This window comes from Protopterus annectens, chromosome 8.part0 (genome assembly GCF_019279795.1).
Source record: "Protopterus annectens isolate FY-2018-M chromosome 8.part0, PAN1.0, whole genome shotgun sequence".
Classification (NCBI taxonomy): domain Eukaryota; kingdom Metazoa; phylum Chordata; order Ceratodontiformes; family Protopteridae; genus Protopterus; species Protopterus annectens.
Window position 1 is genome coordinate 722079889 of NC_056741.1, and position 20000 is coordinate 722099888.

The 20000-nt window shown below is 39.4% G+C and overlaps 1 protein-coding gene across 2 annotated transcripts in view; it reads left to right on the forward strand.

The window, feature by feature from the left end:
* Positions 1-20000, forward strand: part of IRAK1 (interleukin 1 receptor associated kinase 1) — a 1465691-nt gene that overhangs the window by 1230092 nt on the left and 215599 nt on the right. The window lies entirely within an intron of this gene.

Sequence of the window (20000 nt, forward strand, 5' to 3'; positions counted from 1 at the left end):
ACATTAATTCATTCGGAAAATAGTCACTGTTTGTTTTTTTTGTTTTTCTTTAATTAATTATTACATTATTTTATTTGATGTTTTTGTTTTTGTTCAGAAAAAATATTCAGTTTCATTAATTTATTGTGGAACATGTAGAAATTTCTAAATAATAGTGGATGTATATTTGATTACTGATCCACATTAGTGTGTGTGTGTGTGTGTGTGTGTGTGTGTGTGTGTGGTATGTGTCAGTCTACAACTACATGCATGCAGGTGCATAGTTGTCTGTGATTCAGAGCTTGGCTTTGTGTGTGTTTGTATGTATGAAAATGTATGTATGGATGTCTTTGTCTGTTTATCTTTGTCTATGTGTGTGTCTGTCTGTTGTCTATGTGTGTGTTTGTGGCTGCCTGTTTTTATGTGTGTGTGTGTGTGTGTGTGTGTGTGTGTGTGTGTGTGTGTGTGTGTGTGTGTGTGTGTGTGTGTGTGTGTGTTAAGCCATTTCCTAAAAGCAATGTTTGGTGTTGTAGTACTTGTCTGACTGAAGCTGTGACATTCTGCTTTGCATTTTATCAAGGAGTACAGTTTAACAACACAGAAGCTAACCTGCTGTAATCGGCACAGATGTGAACTACATAAAGTGCAGCACACTAACTAGACTAGTGAAGTATCTAGGGGTCTGCAGCTTGAGCTGTGAAATTTTGCATTACATTTCATAGCAAAAGAAAAGTAATATAAACACACAAGCAATAAAGTGAATTTATGTATGTTTTGCCTAACAACAGTGAAATTACTACTGGAGCTGTGCCATTCTGCTTTGCATCATTTTCATATAGAGCTCATTTTAACATAATACTGTTTTGTAGTAGTCCACACTATTGTGAACTAAAGAAAATGTTTTCTAACTGGAGAAGTGACTAGGGATGGGGGGGGGTTAGACTAGGGTTGCCACATTTTGATTTACGCCTTATAGTAATATCAAAGTAACATACTCACACTTGGACAAAACGCAGATTTTATTTACATATTACTTGGCAATACTGAAACTGCTGTGTCATCATTTTTATTACTTTAAATGGGTGCATTGTGACCACTGATTTGTAAAAACAGCTGTCAGGCTGGGAGCGTTTAGTCCATTACTTAATGGCAGGGTTACAGAACTGGCAAGAAGCTTCATAGCAGTAGCATTAAACTGTTTGAAGAGTCTGTGTTGTCTGTCTTTTTTTTAATTGGGATTTATGTAAAAATAATATCCCACTATTTATGAGGTTTGGCCAGTCATGTCTAAATGATGTCCTTCCATTTCACTGTTGCAGTATTCATTACAGTATGGATCCTCCTGCCAAGGGCAGCCCAAAATCTGGCCAGTATACCAAAGCCTTTAGGTTGCTTTAAGGTACACAGTACATTACACGTACGTTCCTCATGTAGTGTAGGGTATAAAGGTGACATCTGGATGTAGCATCCTTAGAACCTCTTTGCTGCCAGTCTGAATGCAATCCTTGATCGTCAGTCTGAATTCACGTTCCGTTGCTAGTTCGCCAAGGGATTGCAGCTAAGTGACCCATTGGGGTTGATTATATCTTATCATTCATAGGTTCATAGGTTGGTACTAGGCTATTGGCCTTAGGGCCTATACAAGCCTAGCCATAATAATTCCCTGGTTTTTCTATCAGAATATTACTTCCCTGGACCCCTGTCTAGCAGAGCGACTGATGTGATCCCCGGGGTAAATTTCCTATCTCCCATCCAATCGTCGAGGTTCTTTTTGAAGAGGGCCAAGGAGGCGCTTTGCTTGACATGTATGGGCAGTCTGTTCCAGAGAATGGGCAGTCTCTGGGTCAGGAACATATCTCTCCAGCATGTCTTGTTCATTGTGATGACAAGGTTTAGATCCCTGGAGCGTGTGGCTTTGAGGGATTGGGATTTCTTTAAGTGTAGCATATCCAACAGCTCTGAGTTTGACATGGCCTTGTATGTTAAGCAGAGATCACCTCTGAGTAGACAATATGCAACAGAGTATAGCTGGAGTTTTTTTAGTCGGTCAGCATAGGGCATCTGTTTTAGACCTGTGATTCTTTTAGTGAGGTACTTCTGCGGCCTTTCCAGTTGCTGCAGATGTCTTTTGAGGTAGATACCAAATGAGGCGTTGTACTCAATGATGGGTCTAATGAGGGATGAGTACAGTGGGACAATGACCTCTTTTTTTTCTGGATGAAAAGCCATTAGTGATGAGGTGTGCCACATAGAAGGATTTCCTAATTGTTGTGGTGACAGGTGAGACCACTGTCCACCTGTGTTCCCAAGTCTCTTATCATACTTTTGGTGTTTAGTGTGCTGCCACCTATGTGGTAATTCACAGGTACATGTTTTTTTCCCAAAGGGGATAACTACACACTTCTTGGCATTGAGATTAAGCCCATGGCTCTGGCTCCAAGCATCATTTTCTGTAAGGCCCTTTTGTAGACTATCACATAATTTGAGGATTCAATAATGGCTCCCAGTTTGCAAGTCATCTGCGAACTTTGTTAGCCAGAGACCCTTAGTGTTGGCTTGTTCCTCGGGGAAGTAGATGCCAAACAAGAGCGGTCCCAGAACCGAACCCTGAGGCACTCCACTTGTCTGGAGCTGGATTTGGAGTCGGCTACTTTTACAGTGTGAGTTCTGTCAGTAAGCCAGTTGGCAACCCATTGAGTGACATAGGGATTAATGCCCAGCTTTGTAAGTTTATCTGTGATTCCAGAGTGGGGAATGGTGTTGAAGGCCTTGGCGAGGTCCAGATAGGCTGTATGGACCGCCCTACCCTCGTCTATGGCTCTAGAGACTGATTCAAAGAAGTCAGTCAGATTCAGGAGACACGATCGGCCCTTCACAAACCCAAACTGGGTGGGGTCCAGTGTTTGAAGGTTGCCAATGTCTTTATTTATAAGTTCCATGATAATACATTCCATAGCCTTGCAGATCAGGCTCGTCAGACTGATGGGATGCTAGTTCCCAGGGTCCAAGGTGGATCCCCCCTTGTGGAGTGGGATGACTGTAGCTGTGCGCTACTCAGTGAGTATGAAGCCTGAGGTGAGGCTATGATTAAACATGACACTTAGGTGAGGTGCCAGCTCATTTTGTAGTTCATGTAATGCACAGCCCGGGATGTCATCTGGTCCCGTGGATGCTATATTCTTAGCTTCGGAAAGTGTGGATTTTACCTGTGTGGTCATGATTACCAGAAGTTGGCAATCTTTCGGTACTGAGATGGGCCCTTTAGGGGGTGAGAGGGGGGGTAAAGTTGGCACTGAATCGATCTGCCAGGATATTGGCCTCCAAACCGGTCACTGATGAAAAATCCAGTGATGGAGCTGGGAAAACCTTGGGCTTTCACTTGCCTTAGTGCTTGTGGGGTTTCATGTCATCCAAGAAGAGTAAATGCCAGTGTGGAAGACAGATTCCCCAGAAAGTCCATCACAAGCAGTGCTTGTTTTGCCTTGGTGCTTCCCACAACCATACATCCTGTTTGATCTGTCAGGCTTTTGTTCCCAAGCCCCTCTGTAGTTGGCTTTCTTCTTTGGCTTTTTATCTGGAGAATCAACATCTTAAGCTTTTAGCTAAATATACAATGGAAGGAAATTCCCTCTCCAAGGGGCAGCTGTCTATGAAGAAGAAGGCCAAGAAATCTAGGCTGGATTCTTCTAATGTACAGCCTCCACTGGACATCTCTCCTGAGGCAAGTGAAAGCCCAGAGTTTGCCAAACTCCATCATTGGATTTTTCATCAGTGACCAGTTTGGAGGCCATCAAGGATCCAACCTTAGGCACATCCTGGGAGGCCTTGCAGATGTCCACATTGGACATTCGAGTGAACCGCTGCTGATTATTTCTGAGGAGCCTAGGAGTGTTCCTCAAATTATATCAGGGAAGAAGTTCCTACTACAATTATTGAATGCCATCCAGAGTCATAGCCTTCTACATTTCATAAGGCAGACATCTCCTTAAAAAAAGCAGAAAACTTACTCCAGCTCCTAAGGACCCACAGAGTGAATTGAAAAATTTCACTCAGGGGTCATGTAATGCTTTGATGGCTTTAAAACCTGCTCATGAAGTTTCTGTCCCAGCTCCTCCTTGGTCCTCTACTCCCCTTAAAAGACCCAGGGGAACAGGATTCCTCTGAGGAGGAGGTGGATTCAGATGAGGAATCCCTTGCTTACTCCTCTCAGATTCCTTCTCCTTTAGATTGTGGGTCTGAGGACTTCTTGAACAGTTTGGACACTTGCTCTATCCTGCAGGCAGCTACTTGGTCCTCTGTTCATACTTTCACCAAACATTACAAACTAGATGTCATCTCCAGGTCCAGGGTGGGGTTTGCCAGAGCTATCCTAAATGGTTTTGTAGAAAAAGCTTTTGTTCCTCCACCCTCTCTTCCCTAAGCATGAGCTTTGGCATTCTCCCTAATGTGATGAATACTGCAGCATATGAATAGAAGGACATAGAATAGTTGTGTAAAATCTTATTATAACCGTAGATGTCCTTCTCTTCTATATTCTGCAGTATTTCTCTTCTATATGCTGCAGTATTACTTACTCACCCTGCCTTCCTCCTGATACTTGCCTAGTCCCCTGGTGACATGTTTTCTTACCTAGGCCCAGGCTGGTGCTTGGCAGCATTCAATTCTGTGGTTGGTACTTGCTAACATCTATTTTATACCTGACGTCTCTCTATGGCCGATGTACTTGATGTGCGGTATCGCATGTACATTACAGTAGCATTCAGATTTTTGTATAATGGTCGGATGTACAAGTCAGCCAGAGGTGAACTCACAAATGTGATGAATACTGCAGCATATAGAAGAGAAGGACATGTATGGTTATGAGAAGATTTTAACAACTGTTCTTTATGTTTGTATTGCCCTGTTATTACCTTGCCTCCATGGAAAAGTAAGAGAAAAAAAAGAAAAATGTAGTCCTCTGTTGTAGCCTGAAAGACAAACTGAAACATTTATTGACAAAGGAAAACTTTTCATTATATTCGGTGTTCTCATATTCACTTTTCCCCCTTAAAATTTGTTAGTAGTTTATGCCAAGGGCCTTAACCCAGACATTTACCTATGCAAAAGTAAGAGAAACATATCAGCTTTAAATATATTATTATCTTTGCACTTTTACACCCCATCCCCCACCTCAATAACTCAAGATTACTGCCTATTAACTTAAACATGCTTTGTCTAGCTTTTCTTCTCTTTTTGCACCATGATGGCTACATTTATCAATACCAAAAAAGAAGAAAGAAAGACAAGAAGAAGGAAAAAAGGGCATCTGTTTAATAACTTTATCTCATGCAAGAACAACTAAAATGTTGTTATAAAATATTCAGTTTATATTGTGAAAAGCTTCACAGAAATATTAAGAAAATAAAGTTTTACTTATAGTTACATTTTTACTTTTTCCTTCCCTACCCTCCAAGTCCTTCCAAACATTAATGACATGAAGTAAGACAAATGCTTTTCAGTTCTTCACAAGCTTAACGAAAGTGAACTCTTTCCACTTATTTGTACAGTCATATTTCACAAAATGTGACTGATCCTTTGCAGTCTCACATTTATTCATTAATGTCCATGTTGCAAGTCTTCTTCCTCTTCATCTTCATCTCCCAACTCCAGATTCCAGTTGAAATACACCGTACTCCCCAGTCTTCTGGTCAAGTCCTGTGCTTTTCCCTGTCTCGCAATCATTTTCCTTTGAAACAGTGGAAAAGTTTCACTAGTCTCTCTCTGCCTGCTAGCAGAGTCCCCTTCTGCTTGTGGCTCATTTTTTTTTGGTTAAACTTATGCATTTCCTCCTTAGTCTGTTGTGGACTTCCAAGGACACAGTGTATTTACATCTCTCTCTTACCGTGTCAGTCTGCTTAAGAACAAGGTAGTTGTCAGTAAACATGAGACAATTGCTACATTGTCTCAGTATGCCCATTTTCGCCAGGCTGGCTGCAGAGACATTAGGAAAGTGCACATCCATGGCTGTGAATAATTTTTTTTGATCTGTAAATAATGGTGCAGATGGGGTTTAGAGATGGGTAAGTAGGAGAGGCCTAGGATTGATCTAAAACAACAATCTTGGGGTAATGCTTCTCGGTGGGCAAATTGGTTGCTGTATACTCAGCTAGATATTTGAGAAAATAGCAGAGAAAGTTTTATATGGAAATTACAACTCTAGGTTTCTGCTTTAATACAGGGCACTGCAAACCACTGCTGTACAGCTCAGCATAAATTACAGGAGATGAGTTAGAGAGGGCTCATATTACATTGTCAAACTTTTAAAAGCCCGAACACCATATGGTCAAACCCATACGTTCAAACTTTCAAAAGTTCGAAAACATTAAAAAAAAAAAAAACAGAAAAAAACCTACCTGACGGTTGTAAGCCCCCCTGCACCCCCCACTCTTTAAATATACCAACTCCGAGATCGCACTGCAGTGCAGTAAAGGGAACTCTTCCCTTTCCGCACTGAATGGAAATCCCCTTTGAAACTTTCAAACTTTTCCAAGTTCGAACATATGGGTTCGACAATATGGCGTTCAAACTTGTTATGGTTCAACAACATAATATGTATCTGTTAGAAAGGAATCCAAACATTAAACAGTAAAAATGAAGTATAAGTATATGTATAAGGATCAGATCCTGCAGCAATTCGCAATTCTGTCACTATTGTGATACTACAAGACTGAGGGTCCCAGACTAAGTAAAATGCAAACAGAAAAACATGCAGTAGAAATGAAAGAAATATGGCTGAGATCCTGCAATCATTCACAATTCCCTCACTATTGTGAGCTATACTACAAGACTAAGATCCCAGACCAAGTAAAATACAAACATAAACATGCAGTAGAAATATAGTAAATGAGGCTCAGATCCTGCAGCAATTCACAATTCTCTCACTACTGTATTACTACAAGACTATGGCCCCACAGACAAAGTAAAACGCAAACAGTAAAACCAGTAAAAATGAAATAAATGAGGCTCGGATCCTGCAGCCAACCACAATTCTCCCGGTATTGCGAGGGTCTTACAAGACTAAGGTCCCAGACCATGTTAACAATGCAAACTGTTGACTTTTGGTTAAACAAGTAAAATGCAGAAAATCTCTCTCATACAGTGCCAGTCTGTTTAAGAATAAGGTAGTTATCAGTAAACATGAGACAATTGCTACATTGTCTCAATATGCCCATTTTCACCAGGCTGGCTTCAGAGACATTAGAAAAGTGCACATCCATGGCTGTGGATCCTTTTTTTTTTTTATCTGTAAGAGATGGTGCAATTGGGGTTTAGAGATGGGTTAGGAGGAAAGGTCTAGGATTGATCTAAAACAACACTATTGAGGTAATCCTTCTCAGTGGGCAAATTAGTTGCTCTATACTCAGCTAGATACTTCAGAAAATGGCAGAGAAAGTTTTGTATGGAAAATTACAACTCTTAAGTTTCTGCTTTAATACAGGGCACTGCAAACCACTGCTGTACAGCTCAGCATAAATTATAGGAGATGAGTTAGAGAGGAATCCAAACATTAAACAGTAAAAATGCAGTATAAGTATATGTATAAGGCTCAGATCCTGCAGAAATTCACAATTCTGTCACTGTTGTGATACTACAAGACTAAGGTTCCCAGACTAAGTAAAATGCAAACAGAAACAATGCAGTAGAAATGAAATAAATGAGGCTCAGATCCTGTAGCCATTCACAGTTCATTCACGGTTGTGAGTTATACTACAAGACTGTGGTCCCAGCCCAAGTAAAATGCAAACAGAAACATGCAGTAGAAATGTAATTAATGAGGCTTAGATCCTGCAGTAATTCACAATTATCTTACTATTGTATTACTACAAGACTAAGGCCCCCAGACCAAGTAAAACACCAACAGTAAAAAGCAGCAGAAATGAAATAAATGAGGCTCAGATCCTACAGCCAATCACAATTCTCCTGGTATTGCAAGGGTGCTATAACACTAAGGTCCCAGACCATGTTAAAAATACAAACAGTTGTCTTTTGGTTTAACAAGTAAAGCACAGAAAATAAGAATACACAATTCAGATTAACACTCTGAATATTGCAGAGTGCACTAGTTAAAATGGGATTATATGAAACAGAGGCTAACTTAAAATGTAAGAGTATAATGGGAGTGCTTTATCATTCTGAGCTATCAGTGTTCAGAAGGTGTGTGGAGAAAATTCAAAAATCAGTGCAAACAGAAGTTTTAAAACTCTGAGCTCTTGTAGCTTAAAAGGAATGTAGGTGAATACCTTAAATAAGATAACTGTTTCCCAACTCCTCCCACTAATTAGCCTGATCTATTTCCAATAAATCAATGAATGCAAATAGAATGTTTCCTAACTGACCCTAGCCAACAACTTTTAAGACTTCAAGAAAAAAAAACTTTACAGTAACAGTAAAACAAAGTTTAATATACAACAAACAGTAATATAATAATACCAAAATCAAAAAGTAATGGAAATATCCAAACCTTAAATGTAGAAAATTCAAAAAATGAATGAGCCAAACAGCAGTTTTAAACTCAGAGCTCTTGTAGTTTATTGTATGATGACTCCTATGAGGAGGTTTCCAAGAATGAGATTAACTTAGCCTGTCAAAAAAAAAGAGGTCTGCCTATGTGATGTGCCTCAACAGGAGCAGATTACTGAACAGGTCTATCTTTTTTTGTATGTTAAGAAGCCTTTGATTCCCACCATCTTTGACATTCCTAAAATCCATACGTTTAAGTCAATCCACCGTTGTGCCTTATAGCTGACGCTGCAAATTCTAAAACCTACCCCATTGCTAAATATTTTGATACAAATTTAAAGGACCTTGGGTTAAGATACTTAATTATTTGAACAAGGATTTGTAGGATTTTGTGAGTAAATATAGGGATGTCCCACACAGTGATGCTCTGTTTTTTATTACAGTGGATGTTAAAGATTTGTTCAGTGTTATCCCCCACAGGCTAGGGCTCGAGTGGTTTAATGAATTTCTCAGTGACACCATGGATTTTAGTGCTTCTGAGGTCTATACCATAGTTGACTTGATGGATATTGTGATGAGTAACAATTTTATTTTAAAGGTCAGTTCCTTTGTCGAACTGGAGTAGCTATGGGGACCATATGCGCACCACTGTTTGCCACTATTGTCATGATGCAGTGGGATAAAAATGGTGTTCAGTAGTCCCTTAACTGCATCATGGTGCTTGTAAACAATATAACTGAATGACATATTTGTCATATGGCAAGTCCTGCCCCCCAGGATTGACAAATTACTTAAGCACATCCATTTGAACACTGATTTTTTTTTTTTTTAATTCAGCATGAGATAGATAAGGGTTCTATCAATTACTTAGATGTTTTAATTAGTAAGGATTTTGTACATCAAAGATTTGTCTCTAACATTTTCAGGAAGGCAAATTACTTTAATTTGTTTCTCCATTTTACCAGCTGTCATCCCAAATATCAAAAGCAGGTCATTGTGAAAGGCCATCTTGTTCAACTGGCTAGAATGGTTTCTGTATTTTACACTTTTGTATTTGAGTGCAATGAGTTGCTTGAGATATTTTTCAGCAGATGTTACCCCTCTGGGTTTTTGAAACCCATTTTAGATGTGGTGGTGGTTTAAAGGATGTCTGGGGATTACCTTACTTTGATTAACACCATCGAAAATAGGACCAACGTGCTGGTGATTAGTAAGAGTTATTTTGCTAAAGCCATGGTAACTACATATAATATAGACAGTCCTTCTGTAAAATATATTATTAAAAAAAGTGGATTCTGTTTCTCAACAATAATGAAATTAAAAGGTTGGGTTAAACCATGTGTAGTGTGTAAGAGGGGTAAATGTTTCAGAAACTTCCTCAAAGCTGTGAACAAACTAGAACTTATGAATTATTCAAAGAAAAGGGATAATTATAAATCTGGTAATTGTAACCAGTCCGGGTGCATGTTAATTTGAGACTGTGTACATATTCAGCATAATTTTAAAGTGACAAGAGGGCATTTTAATTCCAAGGGGGATGTATACCTAGGAGTCTACTTCAAATTAACAAAAGATCACTTAACCCGAAAATGAAATTGCCAAGACGAGATGTCCAAAACCTGATTTTAATGAATGACTGCATTACCAAAACTTTTCTCAGGGTAGGTATCCAGTCAGCTAACATTTCATGAAGAAACACACCGGACTATCTCCAACCACCAAGGTGGAGGGCTACACCCCCACCCCCCCATAGTAGGGGGGCTGTGCCTCCCACAACCACCCCAACTAAATATATCAACTCCAAGATCGCACTACAGTGAGGAAAAGAGCAATTTTCCTCATGTTGGCCAACTGGATAATTACCCTGAGAAATGTATCGCCAATATGGTCATTTGTTAAAATTAGGTTTCGGACATCTCATCTCGGTGATTTCATCTTTGGGTAACTGGGTTTTCATTAATTTGAAGTAGACCCATACCTAAGTGTCAGCAGTGCCTAGTGTCTAGGAGGCCCTTGTGGTTTAGGAAGATTACATTTAATTGCCTCAGCATATGTGACTTGATTTGTCTGCTTTGAATTGTGAGTGATGGGTGCAGTGTGTGTACTACTGACAACCTTATTGACATTAGGAGCACTTTTATGTGAGAGCTTTGCCTCCAGTGATTTTGTGTAAATACATCTCTCACATACCATATCAGTTAGTTTGAGAATTAACTGGTTGTCAGTAAACATGAGGCAGTTTCTACTTGCCTCAGGATGCCCATATCCACCAAGCCGGTAACAGAGACAGTAGGAAAGTTCATATCCATGGCAACCGACCCTTTTTATTGAATAGACAGTTGGAGTGAGAATATCAATTACTGTCAGGAGTATCCGGTTTGCAACTATGGGGACAGTGCTTCTAACTGCAAACTAATTGTTTTATGTGCAACTAGGTATTGGAGAAATTTCAATTGTGTTTTTACACAAGTAGAGTCTCACATATCCAGTTGGGATAGATTCAGCTAATTAGTCAACTTTGCATGACAGTAGACATTAAACAAATTGTAGCCGAGTGTGCCGCCAGCTGTTCCCTCATATGTCCATTCACTTCTGGATAGCATTTCCCAGAAATTATTTTTAAAGAAAAAGCGCACACATCAATCTAGAGTTTAGGCCACTCTAACCATTTCTTAAAATAAGCACAGTTTGTTTGTGTCTTTCGGCTTTTCCCGGTTAGGGGTCGCCACAGCGGAACTCCGGTCCGCTAATGATTGGCAGTAGATTTTTACGTGCTGGCTTGCCGGGCCTACCTTTGACAAAGGAATGCCCATTCACGCATGTTGCCAGACAGAAGACGCTCTAACTGAGAATCGAACGGGCAACGTCTAACTGTGAGGCGACAACGCTACCGCAGCACCACCACCGCAGTCTTAAAATAAGCACAGTAAAATATTCAATTTGAATTGCAGTATCTTTCCATAGTTCTTCTGTTATAGCATAACTTGAACTGTGGTACTTAATGCCAAGCTTTACATAACAATGAAACATTTTTCGGTTTCTTCTTGGCAATGACCTCCCAAATCTCTGATGTGGCCCAGTACTTTCTGCTACAATTGCTTTATGTAGTTTATCTTAGTTGTATAGTTGTAGCATATCTCTCAGCCCCTCATCAACAGACTCATGGAGAAAGCTTCCAATCAGATACTTTTGAAAATAGCAGTACTACTAAATAAGCTCACAAAATAAGACTACACAAATTAGCATCCATTTTCTGAAGGAAAAAAGTCTTTAATTGCAATGGATATCATTATTTGTTAATAAGAATCCAACACCTTTTTCAAAAAGCATTATGGATTGTAGTATGTCAGAACAAAGGTATAAGCCAAAATTAGGGACACTTGTTATGTATAGTGAAAAGTGATCTGACACTCCTGTTCTCCATTGCAACTACCCTAAATCATACAGGCATGTACATACTTCATGACACACATTTATTGACATAGTGCCAGCAGCTGTACCACTGATACCATATTCCAGACAGGGCACTCAAATAATGTAATGACAAACACAGGGCAATGTATATGTCTCAATCAAGCAATGATGAAATTGTTAGGGACCACACTGAGCACAATTTTAGGTGTTGTAGAACAATACCTCCCCAGATGCGTAATAGCAGGTCCCACCTAAACCCCACCCACCACCTAGTGATGTCTTCAAATAATGAATGAATATTTATGGTGATGTCTTCAGTGGCCTCATGAATAGTCATTGGGTATTCCACCCGTTAGCTTGAGGGGGCACTACAATACAGTAATGGGAAAGAAACAGCACTGTAACTGGAACTACTAATAAAAGATGCAGTGTATGATGTTAGGAACGAGCTGTTTATTAATACAGACATTCATTAAAACATAAGGTCATTACGCAGCATGTATACCTCTCAACTGTCTCCAATTTATCCTGATATTGCTTAGTAATTTACTGTTTAATAACACAGAGATGTTCATTAAGAAACACCTAGCTGGGTTCCACTGGAGACAGATGTTATTACTTTGCCTTGGTCCACGTTTTACAGGGCTAGGGTTAGGCCTAGGGTTAGCCATAACCCTAATCCTAATCCTGACCCTAATCCTAGCCCTAACCCTAAGTGGCCTGTTGGCTTTGTAAAATGTGGACAGAGACAAAGTAATAACATCTGTCTCCAGTGCAACCCATGTGTAGAGCAGTGATTTCAATATCTGTCAGTCAACTACCAATGTATGCATGATGTCACTGTCTGATCTCCATGGCAGTCAAGTCAAGCATCGTTTGCATACAACGTCATGGCCATTTGGCATATCAGTCACACAAGTCACGCCCGCTTCTGCTCAGACCAACTGGGGAGGTACTGTTCTACAACAATTACCAATTTTACTCCTATTCTCTCCTTTTGACAATGCATAACATTCACACTGCACTTATAAATGCACATCTACGCTCCCTACAAATACACAGCCACCCAAACTCACACCTCTCTGCAAAACACTGCTGTAATGGCTTTGGCAAATGAAAACGATCAATAGATGTCAGCTCAGACTCCCATCCCTGCCTATTGGAGCCAGTCCGCTGCACTTACACGAGTCCTCCTCAGCAGGGCAGCAAGCAGATGTCAGTAAAGATTTGCTCCACAGTTCTTTTACACCTCACACAGACACACAAACTATGATACATGGTTAATGTGGTGTTCAATATCACTGGACTGGTCTCCAAATCTAGTCTTATGACATCTGATACCCATCGCCTTATCAGCACTTGTCAGTATACAACTGCAAATCTTGTCCATTACACTTTGATTAGCAGAACGCTCCCCCACACACACACACACACACACACACACGAGTGCATGCGCGCACACATTACATGTGTAGGTAAACAGTAGAGGTTTGACTTCCTTTCCCCAAAACAGTGCTGTAATGGCTAAGAGGGGAAGAATTATTGTCACATGTCAACTCAGGACACCTCACAGATGTTGCAGCAAGCCCATTGCACTGACACTACTATCCCACAAGTAAACCTTCAAACCAGAATCATTCCAGCTTTGCTCCCCAGTTCTCTTACTCCACATATGCAGTAATTACACACACACACACACACACACACACACACACACACACACACACACACAGACACACACACAGACACACATCCAGAATTTCACATGACTATGATGCAATGACCAGCTCTCTACAAAACAGTGTTACATGGCTACTCTGTCTAAATCAGCTGCTGTTTTCCTGTTTTCATGCAGACACACACACACGTGCTTGCCCACACACATGCACAAGTGCTAAACCCTCCAACACACACACACACCATACATATTAAAGAGAACACTGCACTGCTTACTCTAAAGTGAAGAAAGAATGAAATCTCCTTAATTCAGAAACTAAAAACAGTAAGCATATGAATGACTACAGAAAGCATATTGCGTGCAAGCAGTTGAATAACAATGAACCTGGCTATTTCTGATAGGAAGGGAGTGGAACTTCAGAAATGTCAGTCATACCATCTGAAAGAGGACAGCAGACACAGAACTCCTAAGTGTACTTAGGTTGTGAAAAAAAGACAGTGGAAGAAGAGGTTTGACAAAAAGTAATGGTCTGACAGTTATGCCACGGCTAGCCGTGACTCGTACAGGTGTCTTAATTTTGCTGTCTGACAGCTTGTAATCCATCTTACTTCAAAGGAAAGAAAAAGTATAATCACAGTGAGCCATGTAAAATGGACAAAGTCTAATGTTATCAACTTCTGGCATTCCAGAAGTATCCAAACACATTATCTACAAAAGCATTGCATCTCCCTCATTGGAAATGTGTAGAAATTTACTCAGGATATCATCCATTATCCCAGTATATACATACACACACACATATATGTATATATGTATATATATATATATATATATATATATATATATATATATATATATATATATAAACATGGTATCTGTAAAATTCAAATGCACACATAAATGTCAACAGCTAAAGACGATCTCATTTGACTGAATCACACTTGGCTGAATTGTGACTGACTGAAAATTATAAGGTCTGCAGAGTGTTGGTGGTGTTGTGATTGAATGGATGCAGTGACTGACTTTTTTCTTTTCTCCACTGTTGTGTGGTTGCTTAATTAGTATATTTAAGTAAGGGAGTCTGCGGGGCAAATGCCTCCCAAGTCATCTTTTGATGATCTGACAAAAATCTGCTTGACATCTATAAGCCTTACAAAACCTGTGTTCAAAGTCTATACATGCAATGTGTAGCAAAAGTCTGGAATATGATCCCTGCACCAATCAAGCCTATACATAACATTTGTTTATTTAAGCTGCAACTAAAAGAATGCGCCTCTGACTTCTGGCTTTGCACTTGCTGCTCTCTTTCTTAAAATGTTATCGCCTTCTCTTCTAATACCTACACACACCTTATTTCTCCTTTTTTCATTTTTTGACATCCTATTTCTCCTTTTACTTGGTTTCATTTCTCTTGCTTGTAATTTTGATTTTAATCATTATTTCAACTGCCTTACATCTGTACCACAATTAATACTTCAAACAAATGCTTTTTCTCACTCTTCCCTTTCTTTGTCTCCTCCTCCTTATCCACCATTTGAATTTTTCCACTATATTTGCTTTGAGTGAGTAATGAACTGTCACACTTATAACATCAGCACGTTTCAGTGCTACATGATACTGTATTTATCTTGTTTTAATGATAGTATATGTGTATTATTATGCTTGCCATATGTGCATTAATATAGATATTAACCTATATATTTTATTTATTTATTTAACATTTGTGTACTGAGAAAAATACGATTAGGACAGAGCCCATTTTCAGTGGAGGCCCAGGAAAAAATGCTCCACACGCATGTCCTTGGAATGTGAGAGAAAACTGGAGCACCTGGAGGAAATCCACACAAATGCAGGAAGGACATGCAGACTCCACACGGAAGGCACCCCAGCTGAGAATCGAACCAGAGAACCTCTTGCTGTGCGGTGACAGTTATCTGCTGTACCACTTGCGCCACCCATATTTACAGTACATTGTAGTATGATGTCAATTTTCACATATGTATATATGTATTTTCTGTTCTTTTATTTGTGAAGCTTTTTTCCTGGGCCTTGGCAGAAAACAAAATTGCAGAGTCTCTTAAAAGTTCACTACTTAAATCCCAAAGGCCTCTGAGACACAAAAATTACAATAAGTATCTTCAGCAAACTCCAAAACACATTAAAGATGCAACACCCACCATGACACATTCAGCCACATCTCAGTGTCTCAATGTCTAAGGCCATAAGGCAGATAGCCTCACAATCCAATATTCTGGTCATAGGAGACTCTATTGTGATGTCCCACTCACCACACTGAACAAGGTGAGGGTTATGGTCAGTTACCTATCAGGACCAAGATCCATCAGGTCATGCACACATTCATGTCACTCAACCACAAGCACCAGTATGACTTAGTCATAGTCCATGTGGGCATAAATGACCTGACACAATACCTCCATGAATTGTATGAAGAGAGACACGATGGAGCTCTCCAGCTGTTTGTCCCAGGCAGGTATGAGCCTAGCAGTGAGCAGCATTCTACCTTCTCCAAGGCTGATGCCACAAAACAAATGAAATATATAGTCTTTCCACTCTCTGCAAGCTCATCTCACTCTGGAGAATATAGATTTCTGTGTAGTTACTGAGACATGGTACAAATCCACAGAGAGTGCACCAGCAAAGCAGAGCTATAATGCCTTTCACACATTTAGACCAGCAGCTGCACAGAAAGAGACAAAGGGTATGCACCTGGGCTTCTCCATGTCCAACTCACCATAGCCAAAATTGGGAAACTGCATGTTTGGCAAATTCAGTCTTCAGTAAAACCAAGTCACAGGTTTTCCAGGTCAAACAAATGAGAACTGGGCAAAAAGAACTGCTGTTTCTCTCTCTCTGCAGATATATGTAGAGAGAGTGAGATAGATGGATAAACATATACATTTATTTGATTTTTATATATATATATATATATATATATATATATATATATATATATATATATATATATATATACATACATACACACACACATATATTTATATATATATATATATATATATACAGAAATGCAGAATATATATATATATATGTATCAGCTTTGCAAAAAATAAAACCATGTGTTATTTACAGTTGCGAAAGTCATCTTTTATAAATTTTGATATATGAGGGTGCATTCCCGATGCAATCTACACTCCATCTGGCACAGATATCAGCATGCCTAGTAATGTTATGATGAAATCTCAGGGAGATGTACTCTCCATTAGGTAGGGATGGGAGTCCTGAGCTGACATCCATCAGTCATTTTCATTTGCCAAAGCCACTCCAGCTGAGAGGTGGGAAATGCCTCAAAGTTGATTGGTATGTTGTGTGAGTATGGGCAGCTGTCTGCAGGGAATGGAGATGTGCCTTTGTAAGTATGGCGTGAATTTTATGCATTGTGAAATGGAGAGATTAAGGGTAAAATTGCTTGAGCGCCCTGTTTGGAGTATGGTATCACTGTTACAGCTGCTGGTACTGTTTCAATACGTGTGTCATGAAGTTTTTACTTGCCTGTCTGATTTGGGGTATTTCCAGTAGAGAACAGATGAGGAGTGTTGGATTGCTTATCAGTGTACCCCATATGTGTAACTAATTTTAGCTTATACTGTTGCTCTGACATACTACAATCCATAATGCTCTTTGAAAGAGGTGTTGGATTCTCATGAACAAATAATAACATTCATTGCAATTAAAGACTTATTTTTTCTTTAGAAAATGCATGCTAATTCATGCAGTCTTATTTTGTGAGTTTTGTCAGTTGTTGTGTCTTTCGGCTTTTAACGGTTAGGGGTTGCCATAGCGGAACTCCGGTCCACTAATGATTGGCAGTAGATTTTTACGTGCCGAGTTGCCAGCCCTGACGCACAACCTTCAACGAAGGTACGCCCTTTCACGCATGTCTCCACACAGAAGACACTTTAGCTGAGAATCGAACAGGACAACGTCTTACTGTGAGGTGACAACGCTACCGCAGCACCACCACCGCAGTTGTTGAGTTTACTAAGTCAGTAGTAGTGCTATTTTCAAAAGTACCTGATTTGGAAGCTTTCTCCAGGAGTCTGTTGTTGAGAGGATGAGAGATGTACTACAAGTGTACAACTAAGACAAGCTACATAAAGCAATAGTAACAGTAAGTACTGGGTCACATCAGAGGCTAGAGAGGTTATTGTTAAGAAGAGACCAAGAACTGTTTCATTGTTGTGTAAAACTTGGCATTAAATACCATAGTTCAGGTTCTGCTGTAACAGAATAAGTAGTATGCAAAGATAACCACAGGAGCAGCCAGAATGTAATTCAAATTGAATGTTTTACTGTGCACATTTTGAGAAATGGATAGACTGGCCTAAACTCTGCATTGGTGTTTGTGCTTTATTTAGAAATAATTCATGGAAAATGCTATTCAGAAGTGAAGAGACATGTGAGGGAACAGTTTTGGTGGCACACCAGGCTGTGATTTGTTTGATGTCTGTTATGCAGAGTTGACTAATTAGTTGAATCTAGCGAAGCTGGAAGTGTGAGAGACTAACTCATCGAAGGGCGGGAGATGGGAGGAGTAACTTGGTCAGGAAGTGAAACTTGCAAAACTGCTCTTTGTAAAAAATTTGTTTTATCTCAGTAATTTGTTGACAGTTTTGCAAGCTTTATTTCAGAGCATGTGTAATACATCGCTAGGAATAACATTTGTAAAACCCAGTGCAGACCAGTCAATGACACATGATCTGCAGACCTTTAAACTTGGCAGTTTTTTCAAGTGCTCAATTCTAAGTGAATGGAAGTGTAGAACAAATGGTAGGACTACTTTTTCTCACAATCTGAGCTCTCAGAGTACAATTTGAGGGAGATTTATCTTTGCAAAGGAATCAGGATGTCTGCCCCCATGAGGGTAGACAAAGATAAAAAAAAAAATAATAATAATAATAATAAATTAGGAATGACTACTTATTTTGTTGCAGGCAGCTTTGGGAGGTGCAGTAATTCATGGCGAGATAAAAATTTAGAAATATATGTTTTGTCATTTGCCCATAGTGGTCCTTTAAAGAAGACACACTGACAGTGTGGATGTAGCTTGTTAAGCTTTTGAACTTATGTGTGTGTGTGTGTGTGTGTGTGTGTGTGTGTGGGGGTGTGGGTGTGTGTTTACTGTTTTTCTTGTGTATGTGAGACAGTTTTATTTGGACTGTATTGCATTATATTGAGGGGTTGTAGCATGAACCAAGATGATGTGCCTATTTGTTCCAAGCTTGCTACTGGTTTGCTGATGTCAGCAAGACGAAAAGAAAAATTGTTTTTCTGTTTGGTGTTTCTTTTTATGTGTAGTTTATTTTTGTCCACCCTGGAAGTCATGGTTGATTTGCATTCTCCATGTCATAATAGGATATGTAATTATGAAGGGGGGTGGTGGTGGTGGAGTATGTTTCTCTTGGAACGACCACATAAAGCACCTGTAGAAGTAACCAGTTGGCTCCATACTTACCTTATGAGTTACTACAAATAAAGAGGCTTGCACGTGTGTAATTGACAAGGACTCTAGGAAAATCTGTCAACCTCTAAAAACTGGAAAAGCACTTTTAACAAACCAAATTACTTTTGTAGTCAACACCAAATCGATTTTTTTCACTGTGAGAAAAGACTCTCCCACCCAACACCCCCATGCATGAGGCTGCACCTATATCTCTGCCCTTATTTAGGTAACCCCAAAGTCACTGCAACTGAGAAGAAGGTAAAAAAACATTTTCGCATCAACCTTCTAAAAAAAAATAAAATAAAACACACAAACTACCCATTTTTTAATATGTTGCTTTGCTTAACATGAATTTAGTTTATTTAATCCTACCCTTTTCTTTGCTGCACTGTCATTAAGTATGTATGCCTGTGATGACTGGCACACTATAGGACAACTGGAAGCATTATTGGACTTAACTTTGTGACTCATTATAGAATACCTGCTCAAGGCTTCTTTAAGTAATAAACACCTTCATGATCTTTGTTAGAAAAAGTTAGCTTTTTTGAAACCTGCCTTTAGTTACTCAAATAGATTTTTTACTGTCAGCAGTAATTAGGAAACATTCCTTAGGAAAATGCAACTGTGTCAAAATGTTTATACTGTGTGTGCTTTGTTTTAGTTAGAAAGGATGTTGCACCTTAAGCAAAGCCAGAACCCTGTATTTTGCAAAACTGAATGGATTATAAAATCTTTAGTGCCAAACGTCTTGGTCTTGTCATATGTTTTATGTTTGTTAGTGCCTGCTTGTACCTGTATTTATGTAGGATTGCACATAATAAATTGTGTTAACTGAAATGGCACAAGATGTATTATGTTTCTATGGTTGCTTTTTCTAGAATAGACAGTATAGGAATGTAATTGTCTTGCGATCAGCCAGGTAGAAGCTTTTTTGGAACATTAAAGAGTGCA